The 16,968-nt window shown below is 42.8% G+C and overlaps 1 protein-coding gene and 1 pseudogene across 1 annotated transcript in view; both read left to right on the top strand.

Annotated features, from left to right (window-relative positions):
- ALK (ALK receptor tyrosine kinase) overlaps positions 1–16,968 on the top strand; it is a 756,061-nt gene that overhangs the window by 441,234 nt on the left and 297,859 nt on the right. The gene's annotated exons all lie outside the window — the stretch shown is intronic.
- Positions 9,357–13,558, top strand: LOC133074691 (homeobox protein Mohawk-like; annotated as a pseudogene).

The raw sequence follows: 16,968 nt of genomic DNA, 5'->3' as shown, positions 1-16,968 counted from the left end.
TAAATTCTTCGTTTACTTAGTCTATCAACATCCAGTGCTCTCTTTGTTCACAAGTTGTTTTGTATAGATGTTTCTGGTTTCCCCAACGGGACTGTTCTTACTGTTCTTTTGCTATTAGTTATTGAATTTTTTTGTATAAGTTAGGCACTTTACAAATATTGTAGGTATTGAATACTTGTAAAAGCCTATGAAGTAAATATTACTAACTTCAGTTTACACGGAAGACACTAAGCCTAAGGGAAATCAAATAACTTCCCAAAGCAATAGAACAGGATTTGAACTTCGGTTTTTGTGGGTTCCGAGTTCTCAGTTCTTTCTGAGTTCTAAAGCCTGCTCGTAAGCACTGAAGACATGGTCTCCTTCCAGCTGGGGCCATGTTTTATACTTATTTTGCACACCTTTGTGATTGGTATGGTGCTAAGCACATGGCAGATGCTAAACAAATATTGATTTGTTCACTGATTGATTCCCTCAACTAATATTTTTATGCTTTGAAATAGCAACCACCTACCATGAGGAACTCTTAAGGGGCTTTAAGAATGTCAATTATTGGGCACAAGTCATCCTTGCCAGAGCAGATGAAGAAATTAATTAAAGGAGCTCCAGGCTTTTTGTCACTGCCTTGGTGAGAGAAGAGAAAGGCAGAGCAGCTTCCTTCTCTCTGCTCATCCCAGCTGCCTTTCCACCTCTTCTGAGACTTCTTCTCTTTCCTTCTTCCAGAGAAGCCACAGGAATGTCAGGAGATTGGTCACCTTGACCCAGATCCAATGTAGGAACTTGTGTTACGCCCATGACCCCCATAAGGAATTCTAGAGCAGGGAGTGGTGACTAAAGCCACTGCTTGGTCTTTCTTCTTCTGATTGCAAAGTGACAAATCCCAAATGTGAACACAAACAGATAACAAGTATCTTGCAAATAAACATCCCTCACACGTAATCACCTAATCTCTCTCTCTCTCCCTCCCTCCTTCTCTCTCTCTCTCTCTCTCTCTCTCTCTCTAATGCTACCTTCTTTCTTTCTTCCTGGCACTCTAAAGGCCAAACAAGTCTCCATTACAATTGTTTACCTAAAAGGTTTTCTTAGTTGTTGTAAAAGGCATTCTATCGGAAATATACTGGAATAGATTCCAGTTATGTAGCCTTGATTTTTGCATAATTTAGGGTGAGTCACTGTTCTTTGATGAATCAGTTCAGGGATAAGAATTCATTCATAAATTAAGGTTTCCAAGGATTCATGAGGACCCAGAGTGAGATACTTGCCTAGAAGGTAGAAAAGCTCTTTTCTTCCATATTTCAGACTTTATATTCAGTGAAAAGCACAAGAGTAGGCGGGACCAAAGGGATTGTACAAGTGAGTACAGAAAGCCTTTGCTGATCTAATTTACTCTTTTTTGTGTGTGTGTGCATGTGAAAACATTTTATGTATTAGATACAAATAGTGTATTTATGAATATATTTAAGATGTTGTAAAATTCAGACACTTAGGGGCATTGAAGTTTTAGAGCCACTGAATGTTTCCTGTTCCTTAATTTCTGTTTTTATATTTTATTTTATTTATTGTTTTTAATAGATCTTTAATGGAGTATAATTGCTTCACAATACTGTGTTAGTTTCTGTTGTACAACAAAGTGAATCCGCCATATGCATGCATATGTCCCCATATACCCCCCTCTTGCATCTCCCTCCCATCCTCCCTATCCCACCCCTCTAGGTCATTGCAAAGCACCGAGCCAATCTCCCTGTGCTATGCTGCTGCTTCCCACCAGCCAACTATTTTATATTCGGTAGTGTATATATGTTGATGCTACTCTCACTTCGCCCCAGCTTCACCCTCCCACCCCATGTCATCAAGTCTATTCTCTATGTCTACCTCTTTATTCCTGCCCTGCAACTAGGTTCATCAGTACCATTTTTTCTTTTTTTTTTTAGATTCCATATATATGCGTTAGCATACGGTATTTGTTTTTCTCTTTCTGACTTACTTCACTCTGTATGACAGACTCTAGGTCCGTCCACCTCACTACAAATAACTCAATTTTGTTTCTTTTTATGGCTGAGTAATATTCCATTGTATCTATGTGCCACATCTTCTTTATCCATTCATCTGTCGATGCACATTTAGGTTGGTTCCATGTCCTGGCTATTGTAAATAATGCTGCAGTGGACATTGTGGTGCATATCTCTTGTTGAACTCTGGTTTTCTCAGGGTATATGTCCAGTAGTGGGATTGCTGGGTCATATGGTAGTTCTATTTTTAGTTTTTTAAGGAACCTCCATACTGTTTTCCATAGTGATTGTATCAATTTACATTCCCACCAACAGTGCAGGAGGGTTCCCTTTTCACCACACCCTTTACAGCATTTATTGTTTCTACCTTTTTTGATAATGGCCATTCTGACCGGCGTGAGGTGATACCTCACTGTAGTTTTGATTTGCATTTCTCTAATAATTAGTGATGTTGAGCATCTTTTCATGTGCCTCTTGGCCATCTGTATGTCCTTCTTGGTGAAATGTCTATTTAGGTCTTCCGCCCATTTTTTAACTGGATTGTTTGTTTTTTTGATATTGAGCTCCACGAGCTATTTGTATATTTTGGAGATTAATCCTTTGTCTGTTGTTTCATTTGAAAATATTTTCTCCCATTCTGAGGGTTGTCTTTTTGTCTTCTTTATGGTTTCCTTTGCTGTGCAAAGGCTTTTAAGTTTAATTAAGTCCCATTTGTTTATTTTTGTTTTTATTTCCCTTACTCTAGGAGGTGGGTCAAAAAAGATCTTGCTATGGTTTATGTCAGAGTGTTTTTCCTATATTTTCCTCTAAAAGTTTTATAGTGTCTGGTCTTACATTTAATCTTTAATCCATTTGGAGTTTATTTTTGTGTATGGTGTTAGGTAGTGTTCTAATTTCATTCTTTGACATGTAGCTGTCCAGTTTTCCCAGCACCACTTATTGAAGAGACTGTCTTTTCTCCATTGTATGTTCTTGCCTCCTTTGTCGTAAATTAGGTGCCCACATGTGCATGGGTTTATCTCTGGGCATTCTATCCTGTACCATTGAGCTATACTTCTGTTTTTGTGCCAGTACCGTACTGTCTTCATTACTGTAGCTTTATGGTATAGTTTGAAGTCAGGGAGCCTGATTCCTCCAACTCCGTTTTTCTTTCTCAAGATTGCTTTGGCTATTCAGGGTCTTTTGTGTTTCCATACGAATTGTAAGATATTGTGTTCTAATTCTGTGAAGAATGCCATTGCTAGTTTGATAGGGATTGCATTGAATCTGTAGATTGCTTTGGGTAGTATACTCATTTTCACAATTTTGATTCTTCCAATCCAAGAACATGGTATATTTCTCCATCTGTTTATGTCATCTTTGATTTCTTTCATCAGTATTTTATAGTTTTCTGAGTACAAGTCTTTCTCCTCCTTAGGTAGGTTTATTCCTAGGTATTTTATTCTTTTTGTTGCAGTGGTAAATGGGAGTGTTTCCTTAATTTCTCTTTCTGATCTTTTGTTGTTCGTGTATAGGAATGCAAGAGATTTCTGTGTATTAATTTTGTACCCTGCAACTTTACCAAATTCATTGTTGAGCTCTAGTAGTTTTCTGGTGGCATCTTTAGGATTCTCTATGTATAGTATCATGTCATCTGCAAACAGTGACAGTTTTACTTCTTCTTTTCCAATTTGTATTCCTTTTATTTCTTTTTCTTCTCTAATTGCTGTAGCCAGGACCTCCAAAACTATGATGAATCATAGTGGTGAGAGTGGACATCCTTGTCTTGTTCCTGATGTAACAGGAAATGGTTTCAGTTTTTCACCATTGAGAATGATGCTTGCTGTGGCCTTTATTATGTTGAGGTAGGTTCCCTCTATGCCCACTTTCTGGAGAGTTTTTATCATAAATAGGTGTTGAATTTTGTCAAAAGCTTTTTCTGTATCTATTGAGATGATCATATGATTTTTATTCCTTAATTTGTTAATGTGGTGTATCACATTGATTGCTTTGCATATATTGAAGAATCCTTGCATCCCTGGGATAAATCCCACTTGATCATGGTATATGATCCTTGTAATGTGCTGTTGGATTCTGTTTGCTAGTATTTTGTTCAGTATTTTTGCATCTATGTGCGTCAGTGATATTGGTCTATAATTTTCTTTTTTTATGATATCTTTTTCTGGTTTTGGTATCAGGGTGATGGTGGCTTTGTAGAATGAATTTGGGAGTGTTTCTCCCTCTGCAATTTTTTGGAAGCATTTGAGAAGGATAGGTGTTAGCTCTTCTCTAAATGTTTCATAGAATTCGCCATCTGGTCCTGGACTTTAGTTTATTGGAAAATTTTAAATTACGGCTTCAACTTCATTACTTGTGATAGGTCTGTTTATATTTTCTAATTCTTCGTGGTTCAGTCTTGGAAAATTGTACCTTTCCAAGAATTTGTCCACTTCTTCATGGTTGTCCATTTTATTGGCATACAGTTGTTTGTAGTTGTCTCTTACAATCCTTTGTATTTCTGCAGTGTCAGTTGTGAGTTCTCCTTTTTCATTTCTAATTTTATTGATTTGTGTCCTCTCCCTTTTTTTCTTGATGAGTCTAGCTAATGGTTTATCAATTTTGTTTATCTTCTCAAAGAACCAGCTTTTAGTTTTACTGACCTTTGCTATTGTTTTCTTCATTTCTGTTTATTTCTGCTCTGATCTTTATGATTTCTTTCCTTCTACTGACTTTGGGTTTTCTTTGTTCTTCTTTCTCTAGTTGTTTTAAGTGTAGAGTTAGATTGTTTATTTGAGATTTTTCTTGTTTCTTGAGGTGAGACTGAATTGCTATAAAATTCCCTTTTAGAACTGCTTTTGCTGCGTCCCATAGGTTTTGGGTCATCGTGTTTTTGTTGTCATTTGTTTCTATGTATTTTTTAATTTCTTCTTTGATTTCTTGGTTATTTAGTAGCACACTGTTTAGCCTCCATGTATTTGTGTTTTTTACAGTTTTTTTCCTGTAATTGATTTCCAATCTCATAGTGCTGTGGTTAGAAAAGATGCTTGATATGATTTCAATTTTCTTCAATTTTCCGAGGCTCGATTTGTGACCCTAGATGTGATCTATCCTGGAGAATGTTCCCTGTGCACTTGAGAAGAAAGTGTATTCTGCCACTTTTGGGTGGAACGTTCTATAAATATCAATCTATCTGGTCTATTGTGTCATTTAAAGCTTGTGTTTCCTTATTTATTTTCTGTTTGGATTATCTGTCCATTGGTGTAGGTGGGGTGTTAAAGTCCCCTACTATTATTGTGTTACTGTTGATTTCTCCTTTCATGGTTGTTAGCATTTGCCTTATGTGTTGAGGTGTTCCTATGTTGGGTGCATAAACATTTATAATTGTTATATATTCTTCTTGGATTGATCCCTTGATCATTAGGTAGTGTCCCTCCTTATCTCTTGTAACAGTCTTTATTTTGAAGTCTTTTTTATCTGATATGAGTATTGCTACTCCAGCTTTCTTTTGATTTCCATATGCATTGAATATCTTTTTCCCTCCCTTCACTTTCAGTCTGTATGTGTCCCTAGGTCTGAAGTGGGTCTCTTGTAGACAGCATATATATGGGTCTTGTTTTCGTATCCATTCAGCCAGTCTGTCTTTTGGTTGTGGCATTTAATCCATTTACATTCAAGGTTATTATCGATATGTATGTTCCTATTACCATTTTCTTAATTGTTTTGGGTTTGTTTTTGTGAGTCTTTTTCTCTCTTGTGTTTCCTGCCTAGAGAAGTTTCTTTAGCATTTGTTGTAAAGCTGATTTGGTGGTGCTGAATTCTCTTAGCTTTTCCTTGTCTGAAAAGCTTTTGATTCCTACATCAAATCTGAATGAGATCCTTGCTGGGTAGAGTAATCTTCGTTGTAGGTTTTTCTCTTTCATCACTTTAAGTATATCCTGCCACTCCCTTCTGGCCTGCAGAGTTTCTGCTGAAATATCAGCTATAACCTTATGGGGATTCCTTTGTATGTTATTTTTTGTATTTCTCTCACTGCTTTTAATATTTTTTCTTTGAATTTAATTTTTGTTAGTTTGATTAATATGTGTTTTGGTATGTTTTTCCCAGGGTTTATCCTGTATGGGACTCTCTGTGCTTCCTGGACTTGGGTGACTATTTCCTTTCCCATGTTAGGGAAGTTTTCCACTACAATCTCTTCAAATAATTTCTCAGACCCTTTATTTTTCTCTTCCTCTTCTGGGACCCCTATAATTCCAACGTTGGTGCATTTAATGTTGTCCCAGAGGTCTCTGAGATTGTCTTCAATTCTTTTCATTCTTTTTTCTTTATTCTGCTCCTCGGCAGTTATTTCCACCATTTTGTCTTCCAGCTCACTTATTCATTCTTCTGCCTCAGTTATTCTGTTATTGATTCCTTCTAGTGTAGTTTTCATTTCAGTTATTGTGTTGTTCATCTCTGTCTGTTTGTTCTTTAGCTCTTCCAGATGTTTGTTAAACATTTCTTGTATTTTCTCAATCCATGCCTCCATTCTATTTCCGAGATTCTGGATCATCTTTACATCATTACTCTGAATTCTTTTTCAGGTAGATTTCCTATTTCCTCCTCATTTATTTGGTCTTGTAGGTTTTTACCTTGCTCCTTCATCTGTGATACATTTTTTTGCCGTCTCATTTTTTTTTTTTTTAATGAGTGGGATTGTGTTCCTATCTTACTGGTTGTTTGGCCTGAAGCTTCCACTGGAGTTTGTAGGCTATTGGGTAGAACTGGGTCTTGGTGCTGAGATGAGGACCTCTGTGAGACCTCACTCTGATGAATATTCCCTGGGGTCTGAGGTTCTCTGTTAGTACAGAGGGTCAGACTCGGAGCTCCCACCACAGGAGCTTTGGCTCAACCCCTGGCTCGTGAACCAAGAATCCGCAAGCCATGTGGGGTGGCAAAAAAAAAAAAAAAAAAGAACAATAACAAAGTAAAAAATAAAATTTAGACTAGGAAACTAACAGATATATTAGAAAGAATATAAAAATAAATATATAGATGAATCAACAACTGGAAGGTACATGGGTACCACAATAGTTAAAAAGAGGAGAAGGGAAAAGAAAAAAATAAAAAAGAAAGAAAAAAAAAGGGGGGATGAGGCCTTAGCTGTGGAGGGCGGGGCCTAAGCAAGGGTGAGGTTTGGGTGGTGGGCGGGGCCAATGCTCAGGGCCCACAGGGCTGGAAAAGGCCCTGGGAGCTGTGGGGGGTGGGGTGGGGCTTAGGCTCAAGGAACAGAAGGGGCCCAGGTGTGCCCCCCACCCCTGGTCTCAGCGGGCAGGGGACCTCACCTGGGATCCCAGCAGGCTCCCTGGGCCTGAGTGGGTGGGGTAATCGCCCTCGCTCCTCTCCCGCTCCTCCCGGAGGGCCCCTCCCGCCTGCCTCTCCTGATCTCCCTGGCCTCAGGGGCGTGGATCCTGTCTGGCCTCCACTTCTCCTCCCCCCTCAGTCCCCCCACATCGTACCGGTTCACTTGGGGGTTCCTCCCGTCTCCTTGGGCGTCAGGGTCCCGCAGGAGCAGTGGGCAGGCACCCTACTTGTGGGGAGACGGTAACTCGGAGTCTTCCCACACCGCCATCTTGACTCCACCCCCTAATTTACTGTTTTTTTTTTTTTTTTTAATTTACTCTTAAAACAGCCTTCTGCATGGTTGAAGGATTCCCTGTTTTCTTTAAAGCCTTTGTATCTTGGCTACATTTTTTAAAAAAATAAGCTTCTTTTAATCTATCGGGGGAAACCAGGGATGCGATGGAGTTGGTTCAGTGAGAGAGGAGGCTGAAATCAGTAATGCTGGAAAAGGTCAGAGCCAGAATTTTTACTTAAATATTGAATACCCCAAATTTGCTACAAGTTGCTTATAAACGTTCACAGAAGTCAGTGCCCATTTCCTCTAGAAGCTTTCATTATAAGGAAGCCTTCTGGACATGACATTAGCACCTTGGTCTCTGTGTGTGTGTGTGTGTGTGTGTGTGTGTGTGTGTCCCAGAAACAAGCATCTTTTTATAGCATGGCCTAAATATCCCTCTTTCCTGACTCTTCGCACATTGCGGTACCTGCACACACTACTCACATGCCATTTCCACTACTGAATCAGAATCTCCAAGGGAGGAGGAGCCTGGGACTGTCTTTAATAATGCATGCCAGATGACTCCCATGACTGGGCGAGCATGGGGAACAGGAATTAGATGGTTTATTGTGCTTATGAACCCCCCAGAGATCTAGTTAAATCCAGATTCTGTTTAAGTAGGTCCGGGATGGAGCTGAAATCTGCATTTGTAACAAGCTCCCCAGGTGATGCTGATGCTGCTGCAACCACTTTGCTTAGCAAGGGTCTACAGGAAAGGCAGTGAATGTCCACAAGCAGGTGTTGACTGGGGCTAGAGGCGAGAATAATTAGAGAGGGACCGAGCAGACTTTCTGCTCTCCTTGCTCATCTGATGAGTGATGGTAGAAACAATTCTCGATTCTTGAGAAAGCCAGCAAGGCCCTCCAGGGTGGTAAGTTCTCAGTAGACTCACCGAGTTCTAGACCAGACCTTCAGTTTTGCAGCATCAGTCATACTCAAGACTCAGGCAAACCACACTCCCAAAGAACATATGTAAGTCATATATGCTAATTTTTAAATGCCGGATAAAACATATAATGATTGGTTAGAATCCTCTCTTTGGCCAACATATGTGTTCTCTGCCTACAAGCAGATCCACGTGGGCAGCTAAAACTCAGATCACAATCAGCAGGTGGCTTGGTGAGCAGACCTTCAGAAGCGTCAGCTGAGTGATTTCAGTGGCCTCTCATGCTGCCGTGGGGACACACCTTAAGTCATGACTCAGTCAGCCTGGCCTGCCTTTCCTGCTCCTATTCTTGCTTCTCCTGAAGTGTTTTGAGTTCCACTCATTCCTTCGTCGCTCAAACAGGAAACCCTTCTAAGCCCCAGGCACTGGGCTGGGCACTGAGTCACAGAAATGTTAGTGAAAATTGAGCCCTACTCTTCCTGATTTGCATCTGGAAGCTATTCTATCTCTTACTTGTTAAAAAATAATTTTCAGTCTCCTTCCTCCTGCTCCGAGCGCCTGGGCTCTCCCCGCCCTTCCCCCACCTCCCTCCGAGGCCCTTGGGGACGCGCCCGAGGCGGGGTGGGGGCGGCGGCCGAGGCTAGCCCGAGGGTCTGCGAGGAGCCGGGGAGCCCACCTGGTTCGCGGGCGTGGGGCGGGGCGGTTCCGCAGGGAGGGAGCTCCCCAAGCCACAGTGTGGAGTGAATCCGGAACCCGAGCCCTGCGGAGCTCCCGGCGGCCCGGCCCCAAGGCGCTGCGGCCGCGCGGCGCGGCCCTGCCTGCGCGCGCCATGAACACCGTCGTCTTCAACAAGCTCAGCGGCGCTTGCTTTTTGAGGACCGCGGGACTCCGGAGCGGGAGCGGGGCGGCAGGCCCTACGGCGGCGTCTTGGACAGTACGCACGCTCGCCCCGAAGTGGGCATTACGGACGGCGCGCCCCTCAAGGACAACCTGGGCCTGAGACACCGGAGGACCGGGCCCGGCAGAATGGCGGGAAGGTGAGGCACAAGCGGCAGGCCTTGCGGGACATGGCGCGGCCCCTCAAGCAGTGGCTGTACAAGCACCGCGACAATCCGTACCCCACCAAGACGGAGAAGATTCTCCTGGCGCTCGGCTCGCAGATGACGCTAGTGCAGGTGTCAAATTGGTTTGCTAATGCAAGACGTCGGCTTAAGAATACTGTTCGACAGCCAGATTTAAGCTGGGCCTTAAGAATAAAGTTGTACAATAAGTATGTTGAAGGAAACGCTGAGCGGCTGAGTGTAAGCAGTGATGACTCATGTTCTGAAGATGGAAAAAATCCTCCACGAAACCACATGAATGAAGAAGGCTATAATAATCCAGTTCACCATCCTGTGATTAAAAGTGAGAGCTCAGTCATAAAAGCTGGAGTGAGGCCAGAGTCACGGGCCAATGAGGACTACGTATCGCCCCCAAAATACAAGAGCAGCTTGTTGAATCGTTACCTTAACGACTCTTTGAGACACGTCATGGTCACAAATGCTGCCATGATGGGAAAGACAAGGCAGAGAAACCGTTCAGGATCTTTTAGTTCCAATGAATTTGAGGAGGAATTGGTATCTCCCTCATCGTCAGAAACCGAAGGCAATTTCGTCTATCGCACAGGTAAGTCTGTGCTTTTTTGTGATACCTTGTTTAAAACAGAATTAAAGCTAAAAAGAAAATAATAATTATTTTTAATTAAAAAATTTAATAATGGTAAAATACACATAAAATTTACCATCTTAAGCATTTTTAAAAATATTTATTTATTTGGCTGTGCCGAGTCTTAGTTGTGGCATGCAGATCTTTTAGTTGTGGCATGCGGACTCTTAGTTGAGGCATGCATGTGGGATCTAGTTCTCCAACCAGGGATTGAACCTGGGTCCCCTGCATTGGGAGCACGGAGTCTTACCCACTGGACGACCAAGGAAGTACCTACCATCTTAAGCATTTTTAAGTGTACAGTTCAATTGTGTTAAGTACATTTAAGGTGTTGTACAACCATTACTAACTATCCATTTCCAGAATTTTTCATCCCCAAACTGAAACTCTGTATCCATTTAACAACAACTCCCTATTCCCCCTACCCCCAGTCCCTGGCAACCACTATTCTACTTTCTGTCTCCATGAATTTTACTACTCTAGGTACTCCTATATAAGTGGAATCATACAGTATTTGTACTTTCGTGACTGACTTATTTTACTTTGCGTAATGTCCTTGAGATTCATCCATGATGTAGTATGCTCCAGAATTTCCTTCATTTAAGGCTGAATAATATTCCGTTCCATCTTTATACCACATTTTATTAATCCATTCAACTGTCAATGGACATTTAAGTTGCTTCTACACTTTGGCTTGTGAATAATGCTGCTATGAACACGTACATACATATATCTTTGAGGCCTGCTTTCAATTCTTTTAGATATATACCCAGAAGTGGAATTGTTGGATCATGTGGTAATTCTGTTTTTAATTTTTTGAGGAACCACCATTCTATTGCCATGGTGGTCGTATCATTTTACATTCCCATCAACAGTGCACAAAGGTTCCAATATCCTTGCCAATACTTCTGCCTCTTACTTCAAGCAACTTCCTTAGCTATAATCTGGGCCGTTGCCCCAATGTCCCACCCAAAATATACCCTCTCAGTCTTCCCTGCCCCCTCCAAATTCTGCTCAATCTCTAAAGCTAAGTCCCATGTTTTCTAAAAGTCCAAGGTCATTAGCCTATGATGAACTCACCTCATCTTTATCTGAGACCACTCCTGTTTTCCCTTGATGATGAGTATCTCATTCTCTAATCACCTCCTGTTACTCCAAGTCATGTTCTATGCTCATTGGTTTTTACCCAGCAGTGAAAGCAATTGCCATTTATTGTAACGTGCTTGATAGAATAAGAAAAGCAAGAAGTGTGCAGACAAAAAGGGATCAAATGCCCAAAGCTTGATTACTGATCTAAGAACTCTGTACATGGAGAAAAGAGACCGAGTCCTATTGCCCCAGAACACTGTCTCTGGTGGAGGCTTACTAAGAGCCTCTGCACCGTCTAGTCGGACGTCCTTCCCCCATCCACAGTCACCCTGGAGAGCACTGACCCTAAACATCATCAGTTGAGGAGAGATGCTTCTCAGAGGAGAACTGGCTCTGGGAGTGCTAACCACAAATTGTAGCAAACCAGAATTCATTAGTTCAGGGGACTGCTGTAGAAGTCTGTGTGAGTTTTATTACAACGTCTGCAGCCATTTACATTACACAAGGGCCAGGTTTTCTTCCATATCCATTCACCCCATGGTGGATGCCAGCAAATAATCCCAGTGGGGCTGCTGCTGGCTACCAAACCAAACAAACGTTATTTTTTTCCCAATTAATCTGTCCCCTTTTGAGTTTGAACTCTTCCCGACCCTTCATTGTGTTCTCTTTAGGGATGCTATAGAAACCCTTGGCTGTCTTATGTTATAGAAAGAGCTGATCAGTGCTGGCGTTGGCCTCTTGGAATGATGATTTCTCTGCCATCACATGAATGCTCTGATATGTGACATGGCCTCTGCTCTCCATGGCTTGCCCTGCACCCATCTATCAGCATGAAGCAACTCCCTGAAGCCTCAGCCACCACTGATGGCATAGGCAGCAGAGGGCTCAGTTCCAGTGTCCCTTCAAGCTCTTCCACCCAGAACGGAATTTCAAACATGTCAGGAGTGCCTGACCCAACACAGATCTCCCAAGCTCATCAGAACCGGAGGGGAACTAGAAGCTCTGGCAGGAAGGAGACTTTTAGGACATTTAAAACAACTTCCAGCTGGTATTTGAAGCCCTGCCAAGTGGTTGTCAGCCTATTTGAACTTCTGTGACAGGGAACTCACTGCCCCCAAGGCACTTCAATCATCTCTAGACAGCACTTTTGTTCTGGAGCTGTTGATGCCCCCAAGAGTCAGAGAAGGAACTGGCATATACGTAGGGAGAAGCCCCCTCCCTGGCTCTGGGGTAAGAATTTGCCTTCCTGCCCTGAGAACCACAGAGCATCCCATCTGTTCCCAAGTTATGCCTCATCAAGAGGCCCCAAAGGTTTTGGAGTTACTCTCTGCCCAGCTGGCTACCCTTACCGTGGTCCAATTACTACCCACTCCCCTCCCCAGTGGGAACCACATTTCCCTCATAATCCTAACAGCTGGACACCTGGGGTGTCCGCAGACCATAAGCAGCCCAGGGTCTCTGCCCTACTTCAAGCCCTCATCACCTCTTGTCTTGACCATTACAGTCACCCTGGACTCACCTCTCTGTCTCTAGGCTCCTTGCCTCCTCTCTCCATGCAGTTGTCAAAACAACCTTCTAAAATGCCAATCTGACCATGATATTATGCTCAGCATCAGGGCATCTATCTTCTGTGAAATCAAGCCCAGTCTTACTGCCGAGCCTCAGGGTCTCTCTGGTTCTCCAGGTTAGTCCACCCCTGACTGCTTCCCCGACTCCATCTCGGGAAGGAGCCCACCATCCCGGCATTACCCAAGGCTGTGATTCTTCCTTGTCTCCTCCTTCACCCCTCACCCATATCCACTCTGAGAGCAAGTCCCACCCATTCTACCTACAAAATATATATTTAGCTAATTACCGCCACTCTCCCACCTCCCTGGTCCAAGCCACCATCATCTCTCACCTGGGTGACAGCAGTAGTCTCCTAACTGGCCTTCCTACTTCCACTTTTGCTCCCTTCTAATTCATTTTCTACATAGCAGTGAAAATAAACTTTAAAAGTATAATTCAGATTATGTCATTTCACTGTAAACATTTGAATGGCTTCTTATTGGTCTTAGAATAAAATCTTGACCAAAGCCCTGTATGACCTTGCTTTGCCCACATATCTGACCACCTCTCATACTGTTCTCCACAGTCATTGTGCATCTGTCTCTACCAACCACAGGCCCTTTGCGCTTCCTGCTCCCCCAGCATGGAACACCCTTTCCGTGGCTCTATAATCTGCTGCTCATCCTTTAGGTCTCAGCTGAAACATCACCACCTGTGGAATGCTTGCTGTGACCTGTTTTTCTCTATTGCACCACCTTGTTTAGTTCATTTTAGCACTACTCACAATCTGTAACTAATTAGTGTACTTGACTCCTTGTTCATTGTCTAACTCCTTCAATAGAAAGACAGGTCCATGAGGGCAAGGATCTCTCTCTTTCATTATATCCACTGGATCAACCACATCGAACACAGTTCATAGCATGTGGTAGGTCCTCTATAAATTTTGTCCACTGGATGCTAAATGAATCCAGCCCCTGCTGCTTCTTCAATCTTTCTTCTCTGCCACTCCTCACCATGACACCCACATTCCAGCCATGCTGATTGGAATTCCCTGAAGATGCACACTGCTTTCCATCTCTGTGCCTTTGCACATGCCCCTGGGCTGGGATTCTTGATCTACTATGTCTAACTAGAAAACTCCTCTGATTGAAATATCATCTCTTCTCCAAAGCCTTTCCAGCCTCACAAAGCAAAGTTAGTCCCCCAGACCTCCATGGCTACAGTATGGTGCCCATGGCTCTATTCTTGCTCTTGGCAACTTGGTTGTAATGATTCATTTTCCTATCTGTATCCTCTGTAAACTCTGCTATCCCTGAGGAAATAGAGCATGTCTCCATCTCCCCAACCTTCATGCACAATCAAGTCCAGAACCTGGAACATACTAGTTGCTCAACAAACATTTGTTGAAAAGATGACTGAATGAAGTGGAAGAGCAGTCCCTGCATGTAAATTCAATAGGCCAGGTTACTAATATCAGCCCCCTGGTAATTGGATAACTCATAATGCCACTTTGTGTCTCAGTTTCTTCACCTGTAAATTGGGAATAATAAATCATTACCTATCTAAGGTTAGTTTAAGAATAAAATAAAATAGTAAATACAAAAACAGTTTGAAAAATATAAACTCATTCATTTCAAAAATATTTGAGTCCTTCCTTAGTGCTAAGGCACTCAAGTTACAAATATAGAGACATGATCTTTTAAAGGGTTCTACTTCTTCAAGATGGCATTAGCCACCCACCATAAAGACATGTCTACCTCCTACTGACTTGGTTCTTGGTCTGCTGCATCTTTGCATCTTTGCATGAACCCTTTGGTTCTGGATTCACTGCATACTTGTATAGTCTAGTTTTACTGAAGGTCTCTGCATGCTTTTCAGCTATAATCATGGCTGAAAAATTCCCTTACCAATCCTGGTTCCAGTTCAGGAAAACTGTCAGCAGTACACACAGCACCAGGCCCATCCATCTGTGTAAGAGATAATGTAATTCTAAGACAATATTTAACATTGTGGGATGAGGCATAAACTCAATATGTTTTCAGGCAGAATAGAAAAAAATATGTGCCTCATCTCATTAATCACAATAAGAATGAGGGATGGGGCAGATACCCAGGCTGGTGCTATTCCCTTCAAGTTAATCTTAATACTAGGTCCTTGATAAAAAGAATGCCCATACCGTTGTTCTGCTTGCTCAATGGCAGTTTACATTGGGGGAGCACAAGATTTATGGAGTAACAAGAACCTCTCAGTAATAAAAACTTGAGTGATCCATGCTGTGTTTAGAGGTAACTTCTACTGCAAACACTCTCTGGGGATGAAACTTCAAGAGAAGGATTTCAAGGTAGGTATTTATAAAACTGATCTATTCACAAGTGCCTATTGGATTCATTCATTCACTCACTGAACAAATTTTTACTGGGCACTGACTCTTGCAAGAGGCTCTGTTAGGGGTTTGAAGCTGCCAAAGAAACCAGATATGGTCTGTACCCTGGAGGGACCCGCATTTGGGGATATGCAACTCGTACACAATAATGAGGGCGCCACGAGGACTGCAAGCTCCGGTGTACACCAGTGCCTGTCACGGAGCCTGGCACAGAAAAGCTCATTAAAAATCTGTTAATGACAAGTGTCCATCAACAGATGAATGAATAAAATGGCACATACGTGCAACGGAATATTATTCAGCCTTAAAAAGGAAGGAAATTCTGACACATGCTACAACCTAGACAAACCTTGAGGACATTATGCTCAGTGAAATAAGCCAGTCACAAAAGTACAAGTACTATGAGTCCACTTATATGAGAACCCTAGGGAGGTCAAGTTCATGGAGACAGAAAGTAGAATGATGGTTGCCAGAGGCTGGAGGTAGGAGGGAATGGCGAGTTATTGTTTAACGGGTGTAGAGTTTTGGTTTTGCAAGATGAAAAATGTTCTGGAGACAGATGGTGGCGATGGTTGTAGACCAAAGTGAATGTACTTAATGCCAGTGAACTGTACACTAAAAAATGGTTAAGATGCTAAATTTTATGTTGTGTATAGTTTAACTACCACCACAACAAATTTTAAAGGTCTATCAGGATGTCTAGAGAGAGCTTGAGGCCAGAGATGCAATGGAGTGCTCCACAGAGAAGGGATCCCTGGGAGGATATGGGCTTTCCCAGGGAGGTAGGAAGAAGAGGGCGTAGAATTGTGCTGAGGACACACTCCAGCGGGTCAAGGAAGGGAGGCCAAGGGAAGTGTGGTCAGAACTTGCAGGAACAGTGGGCCAGTTAGGGACATGGAAATGAAGGATCAGAGAGTTCCAAGGAGATCCTTTTAGAGCATGACAGGAGTTGACCAAAGCCTTTGCATTTGACAAGTAAGAGGTAACAGGCAACCCCTAGGAGAGCTTCTTCAGAGAATTGTGTTGGCAGTGAGGCTGCAAAAGGTTAAATACCAAGTGAATGGAGAATAAGACACTGAAGTTTGATAGTAAAGGAAGGAGAATGATGGCAGAAACTTGAAGGAATCAGTGGACAGGGGAGAAGAAAGATTTATCAAGGGACACAGGGATTGAAAGAAAAGGAGAGATGTTCTAGAAGGATCTGGAATGGTTGGGAAGGATGCTTTGGGGGATTCCTTCTCCCTTTGAAACAAGAAGGCAGGATAAGGAGATGGAGGAGGTATCAGGAAGAAATAAGGCAGAGAACAGGGAGCTGAAGGGCTCCTGTCTCCTCAGGGAAGCGGGAAGCAAGACCGAGTGCTGACAGTGAGAAGACGCGAATGTGCCGGAGAAGAGTTGAGAGTTTGGGGATGGTGTTGTAGGGAATGTGGACCGGCATGGATCCAGCTGAGGTCAGAGCCCCTGTGGGTGTGGGGAGCCCAACAATGCTCAGCTGCTGGTGGCCTGAAGGAAGAGAGCACATGGAACATCTCCCGGAGAGACAGGCTTCCCGGGATGGGCAAGAACACAGATAAAACCGGCCTCCACGAGGTCTGGGCTGGATGGCAAGGAAATCAGGATCCAAAGGAGCTAGGAGGGTGTGAAGTCTGGGACTAGAGTTCATGATGAGGGTGAGGAGATGGTTCTGGAAGAAAGAGAAGGAACTTTGGAGTCTGAA

The sequence above is a fragment of the Eubalaena glacialis genome, chromosome 14, assembly GCF_028564815.1.
Source record: "Eubalaena glacialis isolate mEubGla1 chromosome 14, mEubGla1.1.hap2.+ XY, whole genome shotgun sequence".
Taxonomy (NCBI): Eukaryota; Metazoa; Chordata; class Mammalia; order Artiodactyla; family Balaenidae; genus Eubalaena; species Eubalaena glacialis.
This window is presented reverse-complemented; position numbering and strand designations above follow the sequence as displayed.